The sequence below is a fragment of the Rhinichthys klamathensis genome, unplaced genomic scaffold, assembly GCF_029890125.1.
Source record: "Rhinichthys klamathensis goyatoka isolate OS25496 unplaced genomic scaffold, OSU_Roscu_1.1 h1tg000104l_1, whole genome shotgun sequence".
NCBI classification, from domain to species: domain Eukaryota; kingdom Metazoa; phylum Chordata; class Actinopteri; order Cypriniformes; family Leuciscidae; genus Rhinichthys; species Rhinichthys klamathensis.
This window is the reverse complement of record NW_026606643.1, coordinates 580,772-601,809: the sequence shown is the minus strand read 5'-3', so window position 1 is coordinate 601,809 and position 21,038 is coordinate 580,772. Positions and strand designations below refer to the sequence as shown.

General features: G+C 41.8%; 1 protein-coding gene across 1 annotated transcript in view; it reads left to right on the top strand.

Annotated features, from left to right (window-relative positions):
• Nucleotides 1-11,540: 11,540 nt before the first annotated feature.
• The window catches only part of atp6v1b2 (ATPase H+ transporting V1 subunit B2), a 222,738-nt gene continuing 213,240 nt past the window's right edge, over nucleotides 11,541-21,038 (top strand). Inside the window, exon 1 of the mRNA XM_056253254.1 lies at nucleotides 11,541-11,552. The gene's annotated coding sequence lies outside the window, so the exon portion shown is untranslated. The remainder of the gene's footprint in view (nucleotides 11,553-21,038) is intronic.

Genomic DNA, 21,038 nt, shown 5'->3' with positions numbered 1-21,038 from the left:
TCTTGAAGAGCACATTTCTTCACTTTTATGAATTTAAAAGAATCGACGTTTCCTGCAAATATGCTTAAGCTAGCAAGATGAGTGATAAAAGAACATGTTGAGCACAGCATAATGCGAGAAAGGACAGCGAGTCGTTTATCAAATAATCAGACATGTCAAGAAGCATGCATAGAAAAGAAATATATTTTTAAAAAATGGTCAACCGAACAAACTTTTAGAATGAGAGGGATTGCAGACAGTATTATTGATTAATTATTGCATGTGCCTGTGCTATTCCTGTACTTTTACAACTGAGTGAGTCAAGCTTTAAAGTTATAAAATGTATCATGTATTTATAGCTTGCCAGTGAATATACTTCAACCCTTTCATCCTTGTCCGTTTTGATTAATTTCCCTCATCATTCATTATTCTTTCACCAGGCCCTTGTGATTTGTGCCTGGCATGAAAACAAAATTCTAAAACAAAACCTGTCTCTAGTATAAAGACTCACATTCAGAAAATGACACAATAAACCTGCCACGTGAGGGCGATTCGGTACAGTTTTGCATTTCTCTCAGAATAGAATAACAGGGTCAGGAATCATCATGGGGCCGTGAGTTTAGTCTTGGACAGCTGTGCTGAAACATGTCCTGAAACTGTCCTGAGGGTCTGAGGTTGTTATTTTTACAACTACGAGGGGAAAAAAAAAGGTTTAATTGAGGCAGTCTTTAAGTAATTTGTTTGCCAGAAGTTTGTTTTGAGGTTTGCCGCTATATTTGTGTAAGGGTTCGATTATTAGTGCTATTACGTTTTTTCTTTGCAGGTTTGGGAAATATATCTATGATTTTCAAAGTTGTGTTAAAAAGATGAAATAAAAATTCATGCTATTTTGAGTACCCAAAACCTTGTGATTCCAAACTTTTCTTTCGGTAACACTTTATTTTGATGGTCCCCTTAAGACATTCTATTGACTAAAAGTAACTTTGCAATCACATGTCAACACTCATTAAAGTATAAGTAGACTGTCTGCTTATTCATATCTGCTAAAACTTTATTTTGATGCTCCCCCAACACACATCCTTCTGACTATAAGTAACTTTGCAAGTACATGTCAACTTGTTTCAATCATAATTGTTTGCAAGTTAGGGGCCGTACACACAGGACATGTTTTTGTATTCAAGTGCAGACGTATTTGACTGTTGCGCTCGCATTTCGTGTCTTTTTCAGCGTCTCTTGCATGACATGCCATGCCATTTTAAAAACAAGGAGGTCGAGTTAAAATTTCAACTTTTAAAAATGCATCTACATTTTTTTTATGTATTTTTTTCACTGCCCTGTGTCTCACAAACACACAAAAAAAAGTGTTTTGTGTGAATGGAATGAATGAACAGCCCCTTTTCTTCCTTTGTAAAGGTCCAATCTTTATACACACAATCTTCATGAGCTTGATGGTATGTTTTTGCACTGAGAGTGATGCTATACATTAGCCTGATTGGGTTTTTTGTACTTAATGGCTCGGGTCTGGTCATGTGGGGCTGTCTATTGTGACTGATCAGTCCTGGAACAAGACCGCATCTGATGAGCCAACACTCCTACACTTCTCCATTGGAGAATTTCCAAGCTGCCCATCATTTGAATGCCAGCCCAGTTTCTGAACGGGCCCCGAGTCAAATAAACAGCAAAAGCCATCTATACTGCAGATCAATCCAGATTACTTCAATTTGATAAATGCCCTCAAGGTTATCAACACATTCTATAAATCAAGTGTATATGATGACATAAACTTCAGAGTTTTCTGCAAACAGGAAAACAGCCAGAGGAAATCTAAGACGCTTTAAGAGGACGGGGCAGACACATCATAAAACCCTGGGTCAGTATAAGGGCAGCGTCCAAAATCATATACTCTCTGACAAGGCCATAACCATGTCTTGAACATTGGGGTTGGGGACCAAAGTTCAACTTACTCTCATTAGAGTATTAATAGACTGTCTGCTTAATACCTGCTAACTCTTTATTGTGATGCTCCTCCAACAGCAACTACACATCACTACTAATACTCTAATGAGAGCAACGTTACTTATAGTCAACAGAATGTGTTAAAGGGACCATTAAAATAAAGGGAAACCCAAAAATGTAAACAACGTTTCTTGCCTCGTCACATTCCGTCATGAATGATATAATTTTAATGATAGCTTATTTTCAATTAAAAATGGCAAAATTACATTAAAAAAGAGTTGCATCACTGTATATTACTGTGGGTCGTTACACATTTACATCGTAAAACAGTTGTCAAATATGAAATGTTTAGCTACTTATATCTTGTCACGCACAAACTCTTTCAATGTAAAAACTTAAAGCATCGTGTTGGAATTCACACTCATCTTCAGTGACCATTAAGCCCCGCCTTCTTTTATCTGATTGGCCATCATTTTAACATTGGCGAGCACTGTTAGACCGCTCAGTTCTAGTTTCTTTTTATAATAGAGTAGTTTGCCATGGTTTATCTGGTTAGCATGGTGTTGGCAATCGGTAGATTACATTGTCAAGAATAAGAAGATTTTTTTTTTTTAAATGAAAAAGTTTGTATTTCAGCATAGAATTAGCAAGTTAACTGCTTGGCGTACTGCTGTAGCTTTAGCCTGCTAGCATAGCCTATACCCACAAATGTTCAATTAGAACTATGTTTTGATTATTTGCTAAAGGGGGATAGCATTACAAATGGCCATCCCCTGCACTGTAATTATTTTTGTAATTTTAACATTAAAAGTCTATCAACGGTAAAATCCTGATAATTGGTTAACAGCAAGCTCTCTTACTATATGTGATGATAAAACTGTAAGAGATCCAATAGGATTTTAAGTAAATTTACAGCAATATACCATAAATGTACAGACTGCTGAAGTAAAAACAAACAGTAATTTTATATTTTACAGTGCAAACTGTAAACTAAACAGTGGCTTGCGGTGCTCCTCCTTGTGCAGTGCATATAGACACGTGTAACAAATAAGGACCCTTATGTCACGGAGTAAAGGGTTCACTGCTTTCTGCTCTCTTGCCCCACGTGTCTGGTTGGTAATCCTGCCCTGTTTTGGAAGTAATTTATTTGAAAAATCCCAAGCCTAATTATTATTAATAATAAACATACCCTGTCCTCCTTTTGTCTTTATTTTTGGACTGCTACATGGCCATAGCGGCTGTATGAATTAAACATGTAATCACTTTTAAAACAAAGCCTTTCTCAACTGCAAAACATACTAAATCTTGCAGGAAGCACAGCACAATCACGATACATGCAGCCGAGATGTAGTTCCACCCTGAAAGGCTGAGACAGGGAACCCTCCTCCAGGCGAGTGTAAACTCAGATTCCGTCCCCAATCCATCTCTGAGGAAGGCAAGGAAGAGAATCGGCTCCGGCTTTGCCGTCGTTCCCTCGTCATGCAGTGGCCAAAAATACAACCGGCGTGAACCAGAAATAAATGAGTGAAGGGGCTCAGATAGTCATGCTGGGAGAAAAGCAGTGGGCTATAAGACACACACACATACAAGCACACGTGGATCTGTTCCTCCTCCACATCTTCCATATACTCCACCGCCGCCTGAACAGGCTTAGCAATGGTAAAACGAGCACTGCCCACAAAAATCCACCGTGGATAAAAGAGAGAGACCAGCAGATATATTAAGTAGGATTGGAACAGATAACTTTGATGTTTTTAGCATTTTGTGACATTCCTGAGCAGCTCTGTCCTTATTCTTAATGGCAATATAATTAGATCGTTCAAGAATCCGCATACATTGATTCTTGCACAATGAGCTTGATTGGCCGTAGGTTTTAGCTCAAGCTTAGAGGCATGGCACAGCTGGGGAATACAGTTAAAAAGCCCCTTGCGCTCAATATCTCTCCATTAGATGTGAGGTTTTCCCTGCTCATTTCTTTCATCACTCTATCTCACTTTGGCTCTCTCCACCATCCACCTCTTCCCACCAAGTTTCATCACAAGCAAGGGATTGCATCTGCCTATTTTTAGCAGATTTTCACCTTCCTCCACTGGACTCTCACGGAAGGTTGGGAAATATTGGGCTACGATATTGAGTGGGAAAAATATGAGGGGATTTTCTTGTTTCACAACTGTGGAGTTTTGAAGGTCTGAAAACATCTACTAGAACATGGGAAAGTGTCAGTACTGCTGCGTGTTGCAGTGAGCTTCAAAAGACTACTATTGCAAATGTATCTATTTAGAAGGCATAAAGGGGCGGCAGTGGCTCAGTGGTTCATGTTGGATGTCTACAAACCAGAAGGTTGGTGGTTCAATCCTCGGTTCCACCTGACCAAGTGTCGTGGTGTCCATGAGCAAGACACCTAACCCCAGCTGCTCCCGACGAGCTGGATGGCGCCTTGCATGGCTGCCGTCGCCCGTCGGTGTATGAATGAGTGAGTGAATGGGTGAATGTGAGGCAAATTGTAAAGCGCTTTGGTGGCCATTGGGTCTGTGAAAGCGCTAAATAAATGCAGTCCATTTACCAATATTTAATATTTTTAATATAATGTAATTTCAATTGTTTTAATAATAATCATTATTATTATTATTAATGTTGTTGTTATAACAATAATTATTATTAATAAAAGCAATAATCACAAATGTAATATATGTATTAATAGTAATAATAATTAATGAATAATAATACATTATTATTAGTAGTAGTAGTAGGAGTATTATTATTATCATCATCATCATTAACTATACCAAAAATGAATAGTAATATTAATAACACATGTATTAATATTAATAATGGGATAATATAAACATCATTATCATGATTACAAAATAATTATTAGTATTAAATGTATTGTTCATAATGTATAGAAATATAAATTTAATGTGAATAATAATAATACATTGATGTTATTATTGATATTTTTAACAAAAATAGTTATTGATATTAATATTAATATTCCTAATATTAAATTCATTATTAATCATATTCTAATATAAACATGAATTATAACAATTGAATACATAAATATAATAATAATAATGTTAAATTGAAACAATTACTTGAACTTAAGTATATATATTGGTTGATTCAGTATTAAAAGCCATAACCTCATCCTTATTAACAGCCAAAGCTTTTACACAGTTTTGATTTGACTTTGACTTTGATTTTGGGAACGTTTACACGATAACGATGTGCTAAAACAACGGGAGGGGGAAATTCCTTTTGCGTTTTCCGCTCACAGACGACAACGTTGTCAAAATAATCCCCGTTCCAACGGATCTGTTTAAATGACTAAAAATGCTGTATTATTCATGCCAGACCACTAATTGGCGATGTCACTTTGTAAAGAAACACTACACGCCTATAGACTGAACATGCGCATCACCAATTTTTTCCCCTCAAAAATTCACGACAATAACGGTATTGTTTTCAAAAAACTTGCCATTTGAAGAAACCCGTATTCAAAAGCTTGCATTTCCTGGCCCTCAAAACGCCGTTGTCGTGTAAATGAATGACCAAAATGTATAAAAAGTTGTACGCTTTTACTTTAAAAGTGTCGTGTAAACCTGGTTTGGAACAACTTGAGGGTGAGTAAATGTTGACAGAATTAAATTTTTTGGGTGAACTTTCCCTTTAATGTTTTATTAGCCTACTGTGCTCTGTATTCATCCAAAAAAAGAAAGATAACAAGATTACTCTACAAGGCATAAACTGCAATTGGCAAAAAAATTGTCTTTCACACCTCCAAACGCAGAGCACATGAAAATCACATCAAAGGCCAATTATTACTGTACAAATGGGTTATAAGTGCAAAGATAAAGCGTGTGATCCTCCATCTGTTTCCTCATTGCGGTTCAAAATAGAAATAAGCACAACATAACAACTTTACATGTCGCAAAAGCTGAGGAGGAGAGAGCGTTTTTTTTTTGTAGTTGTTGTTGTCCTTTGTTGTTTTGCCAAGTTCTTTTCTCACGTTATCCATTATTAATATCTTAAAATGTAATTGTTGTATTTATTGTAAAACACAGCTTCAACCTTGTAGCAATCCAGCCGAGTGGAAGTTTCAATTAAAAAACATAAGCAGCATCCAGGCTGATAAACAGCAAGGATTTGCCATGTAACCTCATTAGCATTTAAAAGGCATTTTTAATAAAGTCTTAAATGCTCTTTTAACACCGTAAATAAAGCCCAGGGACAACCTTTATTTTATGTAGGCTTTGTACATATATTAAACTAACTGTAACACACATTAAAAGACCAAATGTTGTTGTTTCTAAACCGAAAGTTTTCATAGTTTAACTTTTTGAACTCATTTTGATGCAAACACCCCGAACTTGAAGTTCTGTGCATATTTTGGGCGTTTGAAAAACACCTCATAATTATGCAGATATCTGACAGATGATGTGGTTTAAATAATAAATATCATAACTAGTGCAGGAGACACTGTAAAGCAGTACAATGAAATGTCCTTATCCTTCAGCGGCTACAGAGAGGAATTCGACATTGACTTTAGCTGTGAAATTACATAAGCTGTTTGGTAAACTTGGGATATCTCCAAATACTCACAATTATATAATATGAAAACTTTCACAGCTATTGAAAGACATTACTAAAAAATTTCAGTATTGTGATTTGAGCACAGCTACTTTAAAATAGTGTAGCTTTTCCAGTCACAAGCTAATTTAGCTAATGATCTATCAGTGTTTTTGAGATTAACTTATAGTTAGCCTCATAATCAGTTTTACTTCAAATATCAGGAGACAATTAAATGTAATAGACATTAATAATTGTCGCAAGGGATTTAATTTAGAAAATGTTTCTTTTGCCTTACATCATCATAGCGGATGTGATCAAACTTCTAATTGATGTCTGCGAGCACATAAAATATTAATAGGCAAAAGAGAAAGCTCGTAAACAGGCTTTTTGAAGAATATACTGTACATCAAAGTATGTATTGTCGCAAAATTGCATTGAATTATTTATGAGGGTCTGTTTAAAGTAACAAGTCAGTCAGATAAAGAAGGATTCTTTTTAAAACGTTTGAGATGGATCAATCATCCTATTATGATCTAACATGGCATGATCCGTGTCATTACAGCAGGATATGGCCTAATTTTCACTGTGCTAAAAACATTATGGTAGATATGTTTTCATCTTTTTATATGGCCTTATAGCTGGTAATGTATGGTCATTAACTGATCTAAGAGCCATGCTCACATAAATCATCCTCTTATTTAAATGAATCAGTTCATTCGGTTCACTTGAGTCCTTACCCAGAAATGCCTTATTTGTTTTGTAGTTTGACATGTTTTCCATTTAGATATTACGGTAACACTTTACAATACGGTTGCATCAGTTCCCCTTCAAGGGAACTCGAACTGCGTCATCGTTGTGACACTTTGGGGAACGCCCCCAGCGTAGCGCATCTGAAGCATGAATGAAATCTGTCCAATCCTGATTGGTGCTGCGTCATGACGTAGTAGATGACGGCATAACCGGAAGATACAAAGGTACGCTTGGCAAACACAAACACCAGCTTTTTCGCTCTTCAGCTAAAGCGCTCTGTGTGAATTGTCAGTCCTATTTATTGTTGTCTGTCCCTGTTCAGTTCTCAAACAGTCCTAATGGCAAGCGAGCAGTTTAAATTGTGTGTGCATCCGTGTCCGCGTTACATAACGGGCGCGGACACACACCAGCTGTGTGTTCATTGCCTCGGCGTGCAGCACGCTAGAGCGGCTCTCGAGGGAGCCGCTTGCAGCGAGTGTGATAAGCAGCCGCTCAGGGTTTTGCGCTCACGGTTGGCTGTGTTTGATGAGCACGGCCAGGCTCGCGAGACCCGCGGTTCTGGGCCCGCCGTTGTCGAGGCAACGCGCCGCCGCAGATCGTGGGGTTCACAGATGGATCTCTCAGGGGGACATGGGACTGCTACGGCATCTTCCCAGTCCTCGTCTGAGGATTCAGATGTTCTCCCGCCTCGTGTGGAAGCCCGCGAACCGGCTTCTTCCCGCGAGGTGGAGGACACGATGCTGCATTTGTCTGGCTCTGAGGAGTCAGATAATTCTAGCATCGAGGTGGGTGAGGTGGAAATCGATCAGCCACTTCATCCACCTGCTCAAGAGGAGCTGGTGGAGGTTTTGACCCGCGCTGTGGCCAAACTAAAAATTGATTGGCCACAGGAGGAATTAAAAATCCAGCCACCAAGCAGGCTGGATGAAAGATTTTTCAAGCGCAGGTCTCAGCCTCCACGCCGGGGCCTTCCGTTTTTTCCTGACTTGCATAACGAGTTATGCAAGTTATGCAAGTTATGCAAGTTATGCAAGTTATAACGAGTTATGCAAGTCATGGGAGAAACCATATTCAGCCAGGCTCTCAAACCCCCCAGTGCTTGATTTTTCGAATGTGCTGGGGGCGGCTGAGTGTGGTTATGGGACGTTGCCTCGGGTAGAGGAGGCTCTCGCGAGTTATCTTTCTCCCGAGGCCGCTTCGTCCCTTAAGGCCCCGGTGCTGCCCACTAAGCCTTGCCGCGATACATCTGCGCTGGTGGGCAGGGCTTACATGGCGGCTGGGTGGGCTGGCAGCTGCCTGCACACTATGGGGGTGTTGCAGGCCTACCAGGCCGACCTCCTCAAGGAGCTTGATGAGGGTGAGGGTCCTTCTCCGAGTGACATCACGGAGTTAAGGAAGGCCACCGACCTGTCTCTCTGCATCACCAAGGAGACGGCCCGTGCCATCGGCCGCTCCATGGCTGGCTTGGTGTGTGTGGAGAGACATTTATGGCTTAATTTGTCGGGGATGAAGGAGAGAGAAAAACACTTTCTCCTAGACTCCCCGATTTCACCTTCTGGCCTCTTCGGCGGCGCGGTTGAGACCGTAGTCGGGAGGTTTCAGGAGGTGAAAAAACAGTCGGCGGCCTTCCAGCAATACCTCCCTCGCCGTTCTGGCTCCTCGAGGAAGGCTGTCTCTAATGGGCAGCCTCGGCCGCCTGCCAGCTCCTCGCACCGGTACGTGCAAAAAGAGAGTGTCGCCTCCCGCGCCCCTCCCGAGGGAGCCTGGCAAAGGAGACGGCGCTCTCGCGGCAAGCCTTCTGAGCCTAAGGTCGATTTGAGGACCGTCCTTCAGGCGAAGAAGGCTTCCTCTAAGCGGTCCTAGATGCCGCACCCCTCAGAGCTGTCCCCCCCGGGGTGGAGCGATCGAGGTCGCTTCCATCCCGGAGCTCTTGGGAAATCAGTGCTGTGTTCCCGCCGTCCAGTACGCTTCGGGCCACACTGATTTCCCGCGTACGCACGCCGCTCCAGCCGCCTCTATTAAGACTTGCGGCTGGGCAGCGAACGCGTCCGTCCACCGAAAACCGTTGTCGACCGCTCCCTGCTGGCCAGCCGCTTCAGGGGGTCGGGAACGAGTCTCGAATAACACCTGAGGCCAGCCTCGAGAGGCTGGTTCCCTTAGTAGATTATCTCGGCGCATGGTCATGCCTTCCGAATATTTCTGCGTGGGTCCTGCGTACTGTAGAACTGGGTTACAGGCTGCAGTTCAGTTGCCCTCCCCCGAGGTTCAACGGGGTGGTCTGAACTGTGGTTGGCCCAGAGCAGGTTCGGGTTATGGAACAGGAAGTTCAATCCCTGTTGGTCAAGGAGGCCATAGAACGTGTTCCTCTGCCAGACAGGGAGTCCGGGTTCTACAGCCGGTACTTCATAGTTCCCAAGAAGGATGGGGGGTTGCGTCCAATAATAGATCTCAGGCACTTGAATCGGTCTCTGAGGAGATTCAGGTTCAAAATGCTCACAATTCCAGCCATCGTGAGTCAGATCCAGTTCGAGGACTGGTTCGTCACGATAGATCTGAAGGACGCATACTTCCATATTTCCATCCTTCCATGTCACAGGAAGTTCCTGAGGTTCGCTTTCGGGGGCGAAGCGTACCAATATCGGGTTCTTCCATTCGGCCTAGCTCTCTCCCCTCGCACTTTTACAAAATGCATGGATGCAGCTCTAGCACCCCTGAGGCTCGAGGGCGTCAGGGTGCTCAACTACATCGACGACTGGCTGATACTGGCCCAGTCGCGAGAGCTGGCGATTCGGCATCGAGATGTCGTCCTCGCCCACATCCAGAGCCTGGGCTTGAGACTCAACACAAAGAAGAATGTGTTGACGCCCTCCCAGAGGACTACGTTCCTGGGAGTTGTATGGGACTCCACGACGATGCGGGCACAAATGTCTCCCGCACGCATATAGTCCATACGGGCGATGGTCTCCAGAGCGAAGCTAGGCCACAACCTCACTGTGAAGCAGTTTCAGAGACTGCTGGGGTTCATGGCAGCAGCGTCCAGTGTTATACCTTTTGGCCTGCTACACATGAGACCCCTACAGTGGTGGTTGAGAACCAAGGGATTTTCCCCGAGGGGAAATCCGTTCCGTATGATCAGGGTAACGCGCAGATGCCTTCGTTCCCTCGTCATATGGAGGAAACCTTGGTTCCTGTCCCAGGGACCGGTGCTGGGAGCATCATGCGCGGTCATGGACAGCCGCTTTGCGAGAGGTCTGTGGGAGACCCGGCATTCTTCCTGGCACATCAATTGCCTGGAAATGCTGGCGGTCTACAAAGCTCTGAGGAGTTTTTTCCCGGACCTCTGCGGTCACCATGTCCTGATACGCTCGGACAACATGTCCGTAGTCGCGTATCTGAATCACCAGGGAGGTCTGAGGTCGCGCCCTCTATGCAGACTGGCACACCAGATCCTTCTGTGGTCCCAGGGGAAACTGTCGTCTCTCAGAGCGATGTATATCCCCGGGGACCAAAATCAGGGAGCAGACGTCCTGTCGAGGCAGGGGCTGAGGCCCGGGGAGTGGCGACTCCACCCCGAGGTGGTGGAGGCCATGTGCGTGAGATTCGGCCCAGTGGAAGTGGATCTGTTCGCGTCTCGAGAGACGTCCCACTGTCCACTGTGGTTCTCTCTCAGGTATCCAGCTCCGTTGGGGCTGGAGGCTATGACACAGACGTGGCCGAGGCTGCGTCTGTACGCATTTCCCCCGATCGCTCTGCTCCCGGGAGTCTTGGAGCGGGTCCGCCGGGAAGGGATCAGCCTACTTTTAGTAGCACCCCGCTGGCCGACCCGGATATGGTTCTCGGACATTGTAGCACTGCTAGACGGCCTAGCGTGGCAGGTCCCTCTGAGGAGGGATCTGCTGTCTCAGGCAGGGGGCACAATATTTCACCCCCGGCAAGAGCTGTGGAACCTCTGGGTCTGGCCCCTGAGGGGGCTCGGTACTTAGAGGCTGGCCTGTCAGCAGGTGTTGTCGAGACCCTACTTAGCTCCAGGGCTCCTTCCACTAGGAGACTGTACAGCCTAAAGTGGAATGTGTTTTCCACTTGGTGTAGAGAGCGTGAGGTGGACCCAGTTAACTGCCCAGTGGCTTCAGTGCTGGAGTTCCTCCAAGATCGTTTCTCCGCCGGTCTTTCCCCATCCACACTTAAGGTGTATGTGGCTGCCATTGCAGCTTTCCACTCACCTATAGGTGCTGGGCCTTTGGGAAGGCACCATATGGTTGTACGTTTCCTCCGTGGGGCTCGGAGGATTAGGCCTGCGGCTCGCTCCAGAATCCCAACTTGGGACCTGGCTGTGGTTCTTGAAGGGTTGGCTGAGGCCCCCTTTGAACCACTGGAGTCGGCTGAGGCAAAGAACCTGACCTTCAAGGTGGCCTTTCTCCTTGCCATCACTTCTCTGAGGAGAGTGGGGCATCTCCAGGCCTTGGCTATATTGCCAACTTGCCTGGAGTTTGCCCCTGGCGGAGTTAGGGCCATCTTACATCCTAGACCGGGCTATGTGCCCAAGGTGCCGTCTAGTGCGGCACGGTCAGTGGTTCTTCAGGCCTTCCATCCTCCACCTCATGGGACGGCGGAAGAGGGGAGACTTCACCCAGTCAGAGCCCTAAGGGTTTACTTGGAGAAGTCTTCTCAGTGGAGGAAGTCAGACCAGTTGTTGGTGTGCTTTGGTTCTCCCAAGAAAGGGCTGCCTGCATCTAAACAGACAATCAGTCTGGTGCTTATCAGGTGCGCAATTTGCCTTCACCTATGGCCGTGAGGGCACATTCCACCAGGAGGGCCTCCATGGCCTCCTCGGTGGCCCTCCTTTCTGGCGTCTCGCTTCAGGAGATCTGCGAGGCGGCCGGGTGGGCCACCCCGCACACCTTCATACGTTTTTACAGTCTGCAACTCCCCGTGACGCCTGGCCCCAGAGTGCTCGCGTCCTAAGTGTGCCTGGTCTTCCAGCTTCACACTAGGGGCGGGCGTGATTACGGTGTGGCATAGTGGGTATTTCGTTCCCCAAAGTGTCACAACGATGACGCAGTTCGAGTTCCCTCGAAGGGGAACGTCTCGGGTTACGACTGTAACCCTTGTTCCCCGAGAAGGGAACGAGACACTGCGTCTCGTCGCCACACCTATCACAGGCAGAGCGCTAGCTTCATCGCGAAGAGCTAGTGTTTGTGTTTGCCAAGCGTACCTTTGTATCTTCAGGTTATGCCGTCATCTACTACGTCATGACGCAGCACCAATCAGGATTGGACAGATTTCATTCATGCTTCAGATGCGCTACGCTGGGGGCGTTCCCCAAAGTGTCACAACGATGACGCAGGGTCTCGTTCCCTTCTCGGGGAACAAGGGTTACAGTCGTAACCCGAGACGTTAACAGTTAACATGAACTAATAATAAACTGTTCTTCTATAACATTTATTAATCTTTGTTAATGTTAATTTCAACATTTACTAATATATTATTAATATCAAATGTTGTATTTGTTAACAATATTTAATGCACTTTGAACTAACATGAACAGCTGTATTTTTATTAACTAACGTTAACAAAGATTAACAAATACAGTAACAAATGTCCACAAATGAGTTACTAGGAGTGCTACTTGGGTGTTGAGAGGTGTGTTCCTTTGGTGCTCTTCAGCTTGGAGATCCAAAATGTTTCCCAAATAAACAGTAATTCTGAGGCACTCAAAAGGAATATAAGTTTAAAAAGCCTTTATTTAAACTTGGCTATCCATTAAAAAACATATGCCAACATGTTTCGGCCTCTTTGGCCTTCTTCAGGGCAAATTCAAAATGGCAGTCCTTAGACTGCATGCTATATATCTGCATGTGGTCACATGACCTAGAAGCACAGGTGCTCATCTGCACATACCACCTGACAGAGAGCAAATACGACCAATTTTTTTACAGATGTGACATCGAATCGTGAATACAGTATACATTCATTTATTAATTGTAACACCTCATTCGTTGTCTATGGACTTGAATGTCCTTGTGGCTGTTTTTATATTGGAAGAACTAAGCGTGAACTTAAAGAAAGATTAGCAGAGCACAAATATGCGATAAGAACAAGCAACTACCAGTATCCTATGGCTCTACATTACAAAGAGGCGAACCATGGAAGTAGCGATACTCTACATAGAGTATGAGATATAGAACATGTTAAAATATCACCAAGAGGGGGAGATAGACTTAAAAAACTTTTACAAAGAGAATCCTTTTGGATTTATACTTTAAAAGCTAATCAATACCCTGGTCTAAACGTAGAATTGGATTTTTCTCCTTTCTTGTAACTGACTATATGCACATGTCAATGTTTTGCTATATGTATCTGTATATATTAAATAATATTTCAAATTGTATCTTGATGTGAAAAGAGGTAAAATATAGAAATTGTAAAATTATTCAACATCTGAGATTGCACATATTTATTAGAGCATGAAATGAAATGAAATTTTCTACAATGTAACATTTTTCTGTAACTTGTCATATAAAGTAACCTCTTGCTATATGCATCCATTTATATTGATATTTTTAACTATCCTGATGTGAAAATGTGACTTGTCTTGTCTAAAGTAATTTGTTGTATTTGCTCTCTGCAGGTGATATGTGCAGATGAGCACCTGTGCTTCTAGGTCATGTGACCAGATGCAGATATATAGCATGCAGTCTACGGACTGCCTTTTTGAATTTGCCCTGAAGAAGGCCAAAGAGGCCGAAACATGTTGGCATATGTTTTTTAATGGATAGCCAAGTTTAAATAAAGGCTTTTTAAACTTATATTCCTTTTGAGTGCCTCAGAATTACTGTTTATTTGGGAAACATGAACAAATGTATTGCTCATTGTTAGTTCATGTTAGTTAATACATTAACTAATGTTAACAAATGAAACCTTATTGTAAAGTGTTACCGATATAACAATCGAGAGTCTTCTTTTTCTAATTTCCTTAGTTGTGTTCTTTCATAATTCCAGCCTGTGTTCCCCTGGTCTTGTGTGGACTTTTATGTTATTTCCTGTTCTGCACCATGTTTTGTAGTCCTTTGTAGTTTTTCTAGTTGATTAGCTCTGTGATCATTCCCAAGTCTTGTTTGCCTTTTACCCCTCTAGTATTTAAATCCCAGTGTTTCTTGTGTTCCCTGTCAAGTCTTGTCCTACACGGATGTATGTTTGGTGCTGCTTTTTCTGTTCTATGATGTAATACAATGTCCTTCCTGCCTGTCAAAATATGTATTTCCATACCTCCGCACACCCTGCTGCGCTCTCCTGCTTTCACTCCATGTCATAAATGTAATGACGAGATGGCAACCAGTGACATTCTACCCGGAGCTGTTCACGTCCTCAGACTCGGATTTATGCATTTCTATGTCAACACTATCAACGCCGAAATTAAACTGCAGCAGTCAGGTGGTACAAGAGCTCTGTAAGTTGTTTATGTTCATTATTATTGTAATGTAATGTGCTTTGAGACATGAGGTAGTTTAACGCCGTCTCTCGTGATGCTTTGCAGACTCTGCTGTGTGTGTTCATGTGTTTTGAAGGAGTTGTCACTTTGGAGACTCTGTATGGAAGGTGGGATCTCATGCTTTCAAAACTAGCTTGCTATTTTTAGCCTCTTCGAAATTGCTTAGCCTGACTATAAATAGCCTTATATTTAGCTCATTTTCATTAGCAGCTTGTAGCTGCTTTTCTAAAAGAGAATTGTGAGTCGCTAGTTGTTTCCCCAACACTGGACAATTACAGTAAAGAAATATGATTTAGCAAACAAAAGTCTAGTCAAGTTTATTTATATGTTTGTTTATAAGTTTCAAAGCAGCTTTACAGTGATAATGATTCAATGAGGCGAACAGAGTTCATTTCGGTTGAACAGCAGCTCTATAAGAAAATAGAGTATTATAAAATGAATATTACGTGTCCCTAACTAAGCAAGCCAAAAGGTGGCAGTGGCAAGGAGCACAAACTCCAACGTCTGTGCAGAGGACTTGTCTGGTTCTCGTGGTCTTTGCTAAGGATCTGTGCCGATGGCTGTCGTGTCGACGAGGCCTTCACAGGGGATTGTCTGGTTGATAGGATCTCTGCTGACATTCAGTAAGAAAGACAAAACAAGCCTCTTTCAAAGCTCTTGCATTTCCGTTATGACCCCGAGGTCTGGAATAAATGAAGCCTTATGGGGCTACCAACTCCACAAATTAATTCGTATTCTCTCAAACATGCTGCTTCCCAAAAGTGTTTCCTTTTCTTCTTTTTGTGCTATATTAAAAACCTAGTAAAACGCAAATCTCCAAATGACCTTTGACTTACTCATCTCTATAGTTTGTTTTTGTAAAGGAAAATGCAGTGGAGAAATTGAAATTAGTTTACTTGTTTTTTCATTTGCCAACCACGTAGTCATTTCATCTTGGTACCGAATTAAATGGGTTCAATCAACCAGCTAGTACATTTCAATAAACAAAAAATATCACATTTTCTCACCCCTTCCTCCTTTTTATGGTCTTGGTCTTGAGGAACTTTAAAGATTGCTCAATACTGTATGATGATGGTATGACTCCACTGTTCTTTAAGCCAAAGCCAGATCATTTTAATGAGCAGTGGGTTGAATCTATAGCCCTTGGCTGAGTACTAAATGTCAAGTAAGTGCAAGTCAAAATTAATTGATACAGGACCTTATCTGTGTACATAGCGCTGTTAGTTTTGTTAAGTATTCAGAAGCCCAAAGGATGGGACATGGCATAAGAAGGCCATTTTTATTAAAAATAAATACTGATCTTACAAATTTCTGCTAATTATAGTTCTCTCTCCCACACTAAAGGGAATGTGAAATTGTGTTTTTGTGGCCAACTTATAGCGATAAGAAGGTTCACCTAAGGTCTTATTCATTCCTTATTTATTTCTTGGCCCTTAGAACATGACTTGAATAAAAACAAGATGTTTTGGAGTCTAGATTTCCACCAGAAATCTCTCATAAGCACAATGTGTGCTTTACATTCCCAAAGCACTTGCAATGATTTGCAAAACCATTGTTGTTTTCTCATGCACTGAGCCAGAAATCTCCACTTGATAGGCACTTGCATACAACAAACTAGGTTTACTTCGGTCTGTATTGTGAAGATTTGTATTTTTATCTGAGTTGTTTGTTATGGGAGCTTGTTTCCGCCACGGAATAAAAAAAGGTAATTCTGACTTTTTTCTCTCGCAATTCCGAGTTTACATCTAGCAACATTCTGCCAAAAATGTCAGAATTGTGAGATATAAACTCCCTAAAGCCCCCCTGACTTTCTAATTTGCAATTCTGAAGTTGCAATTGTTGTGGTTGCAAGTTTATTATTTTCATTATTTTATACGTTTTATTTTTATTTTTTGGTGGACGCGCGATCTACTGCCAGATCAGCCTAATCTCATGAAAGTGTGTATCTATAGCCCGAATTGTATTTATCGTGCAATTTATATGCAAAAAAGAGTTTTCGCGTGCATATGATACACACTTTATGGCGTGTAATACGCACGTACTCCACACCACTAATCCTACCCAAGGGGTTTACAGTGCGTATCATATGCACGTAAAAACTATTTTTTTTTTGCTTATAAATTGTAGATATGCATTTTCATGAGATAGTGTTGGCCAGATTGACACTACTGCGTGAGCACACGCGTTTCATTTCAATGCCCATATAACTGGTATATTACATACATATTCAATGCCCACTCTAGGTTTCAGTGCAGAAAGTTGAGTTGACGTCAGAACCCAACATCAGACTGACGAACAGACGTTGGATTTTGGTTGAAAATGAAAGTTGGGTTGACGTCAGCACTCTAGGTGTCAGTGCCCAGGGTCACCAAAGAGTCTTAATCCACCACTGCTCACAGTAGGTCTGTCTTTAAAGGTTTAAAAGTTATCATTCAAAATTAATTTCGAAGTGGAGAAAATGAACAGAGTTTTTTTTTTTACCCCGGAACTTCCGGAACCCGACTGTTGCACTCTATTGTCTCAATGTACTTTGATTAATCAACTGGGGAAGTGTAGCGATATCCATTAGTTACAATTTGTACCTTAGTCATCTGTGGTGTCTTGCCTTAAATGACCTCAAACGGTCATTCCAGAAATGATGGTTGTACCAACATCTTGTGGACATCTTTAAATGTGTGACTGGCTGTTATAGATGTGCAACGCCAGGAGAAACCCTTGAGAAAGCCCTGTTAGCTCCCAGATAAACACTACGGCTGAATCACGGAGCACAGCTGTTGTTGTGCAACTGATCTGTTTCTTAATAACCGTGTAATGGATGCAACATGGTTTCAAATCAAAACACGGACTTTCTGATTATCTTAACGCTGCAGGCTTGTGCAACATCATCCGATGCCTATCAACCTTAAAGATAACTGTAAATAAAGATTGTCAGTTCTGCAAAATCTCACAATGATACTCAAATAAATGTTGTTTATATCACAAGTCAGTTTGCAAGAGAGATGTTATTATAGCAAATCTACCTGTCTTAATATAAAGTAGGCTGTTTTGTCAGGTCAATTATTTGGGCAAGTATTGCAAAGGTTTAATCTACTTAAGCAGGAAAATGACACCCCTGCTGAACAAATGTATATAATCAGCTCGGTTCAGGGGAAAGAGCCCTTTACCATCGTGTTGGTGAAAATTTCTGTATGTAAATAGCACATTGCTTTCCAAGGTCGGTGTAACGCTGCATGCAGGGAAACTGAAGACAGAAGACTCAGGTTCTCAGAAAACACTAATAAGTTTAATTCCTACTCAAAAAGCAAGCAGACAGGCAGCGCAAACACATCTCAACATAACAGAGACTGGACAAAGAGTGAAGGCAAGGGTGAGGCTTAAATAAACTGAACCGAGCTAATAAATGACACACAGCTGAAACCAATTAACTAATAATGACGGTAACCATGGAAACTGAACAAAACAGGGAAACTGAACAAAGGAACATGTGAAACTCAGACATGAACAAAACAGGGAAACCGATCAAAAACAAACATAACCCTGACAGTTGGCTGAGAAAATGAACACAAGATTATTTGAATTTCAAATATGGAAATATTTTGGATAAAGATGTTTGATCTTAACAACGTGGGATTTCATGGGTGCAGCAACAAATCAAAAATGTGTGTGGGGGGCGTATTAAAATATATAGTGGGCCTGAGAGCACACTTAAAAATGTTTTACATTTAAATTTGTAAATAAAGTATTTGGACATTAAAAATGTTGGTTGGGTATATACAATGAATGAGAAATATAGGAATGAACTATATGTACATATATATATATAGAAAGAGAGAGAGAGAGGTTTGTTTTATATTAATTGTTTTACATTAGATTACCTTTGCATCTAACACTTATTTAAAATTATTATTATAAAGTGTTCATTTTATAATAACACTTATATAAAACAATAATTGAATGTAGTCTTTAGCTAATCTTAAAATGAAAATTCAATTCCATGTCATTCCAAACCCATAAGAACAGAAATGAAGATATTTTAGTGAAATCTGAGAGATTTTTGTCCCTCCATTGAAAGTCTATTCATCCAAAAATCTGATGCTTCAAAGTGTTGATAAAGAGATTATCAAATAAATCCATACGCATCGATCGGTTCAGTCCAAGACTTTTGAAGAGACAGGATCACTTTATTTGAGGAACCGATGTAATTTAGGAATTTATTCACATTTAAACATTCATCAGCGAACATAAACAGAAGCTCAACCGTATTTGCTTGGTGCGCGAGAACAAACCTCATTGGTTCTCAAAAGTGCTGCGTGACATGTGAGAATGAACCTCATTGGTTCTTGTTTGTCAAGCAAGTACAGTTGAGCTTCTGTTTACCATATTTGATGTGCTCTATGTACCAATGTTCGCTGATCAATATTTAGATGTGAATGAAGCCCAAATTACATCTTGAGGGACTGAAATCTCCCAGATTTCATTTAAAAAAGATAAATGAAAGTCTTATGGATTTGGAACAACATGAGTAAATGATAACAGAATTAAAATTTTTAACTATCTCTTTAAAACAATTCATTTTTAGTGTTATTTATTTTTACAAAATGGTATGTATTGGCCATATTGATACAGTGTAACATAAAAATAAACAATGTCAGCTGGTCACTATCTGACAGAATTTTAATATCGGTGCATTAAAGCAAAAGGCAAACATACCAAATGACAAATATCTGTTTTTCAGATGCTGTTCATTTTATAGCCAACACTGAAGCATGCTTTTCACGTTTGTTCTACTTCAATTATATTTAAGAGCTCAAACCTTTTGATGTTGACTGAGCTGCATAAATTCCCACCATGTGAAGCGATTTTCAAAGGATGGTTCTGCTGCACGTGTGGGGCTGATTCTGAGTCAGTATCTGAGTGGGTGGACATCAGCCTACCTGCAGCCCAGGACGTTGGCCTCATGCTGAGGAGATGTATAGACGCTGTCAACCGTTTGCCAGTCATCCGTGTTAAAGTTAGTTCATCATTATCCCTTCAAATAGCCTCGCTAATGCGAAGCAAAGTGGGGCTCTCCCACACTGCCTGTTGTGGCACAACAGAGGTAAAGCTAGCGGTTCGCCCGACACTGCTGGCAAGAGGATTTGGGGTCTCGCTGGCTCATTGCGACACAGTGATCAGGATGGAAAACAAAGAAACTCTTAGTCACATAACCCATTAAATGAAAACCAGTGGAGAGAGCTGTGCCTTTGAGATAGAGCGAGCGAGAGAGACTGCCAGAGTTGTAGAGTGAGGCGGAAAAGAGATTTATTTATTATCAGACTTTTCTGCACAACTTGGTGTATTACAAAATTAATTATTTAAATTGGAAATGAGGCTCTGAATAGCAGTGTACATTTTTTTTTTTTTTTTTTTTTTTTTTACAGTTTTGTTTTAGTTACGTCATTTAATAATTTCAGCCAATTTTACCTTTAGTTAAATAGCATAGTTGTAGTCAAGGAAAATAACATTTTAAGGTGTGGTCACATTAGCAGCAAAAAGATATATCTATTTATCCATCCAGCCATCTACCCACTCAACCACGCATTTATCCATCCATCTATCCATCCATACATACATCCACCCACCCACTCATCCATCGACCGAACCACTCATCCAACCACCCAACCACTCATCCATCCACCTGTGCCGTCCATCCTTCCATGCATCCATTTATCCTTCCATCCATCCACTCACCCATTTATCCGTCCATTCATCCATCCATACATCCATTTATCCTTACATCCATCCATGCATCCATTTATCCTTCCATTCCTCCATCCATGCATCCATTTATCATTACATTCCTCCATCCATTTAGTCTTCCATTCCTCCATCCATGCATCCATTTATCCTTCCATTCCTCCATCCATGCATCCATGTATCCTTCCATTCACCCATCCATGCATCCATCTACCCACCCAACCACCATGCATCCAACCACCCAACCAGCCATCCAGCCATTTACCCACCCAATCACCCATTTATCCATCCATCCATGCATCTATCTACCCACCCATTTATCCATCCATCAACCCACCCATTTATCCATTCATCTACCCACCCATTTATCCATTCATCTACCCACCCATTTATCCATTCATCTACCCACCCATTTATCCATTCATCTACCCACCCATTTATCCATTCATCTACCCACCCATTTATCCATTCATCTACCCACCCATTTATCCATTCATCTACCCACCCACCCAACCAACCACCTATTTATCCATCCATCCATCTATCCATAGAG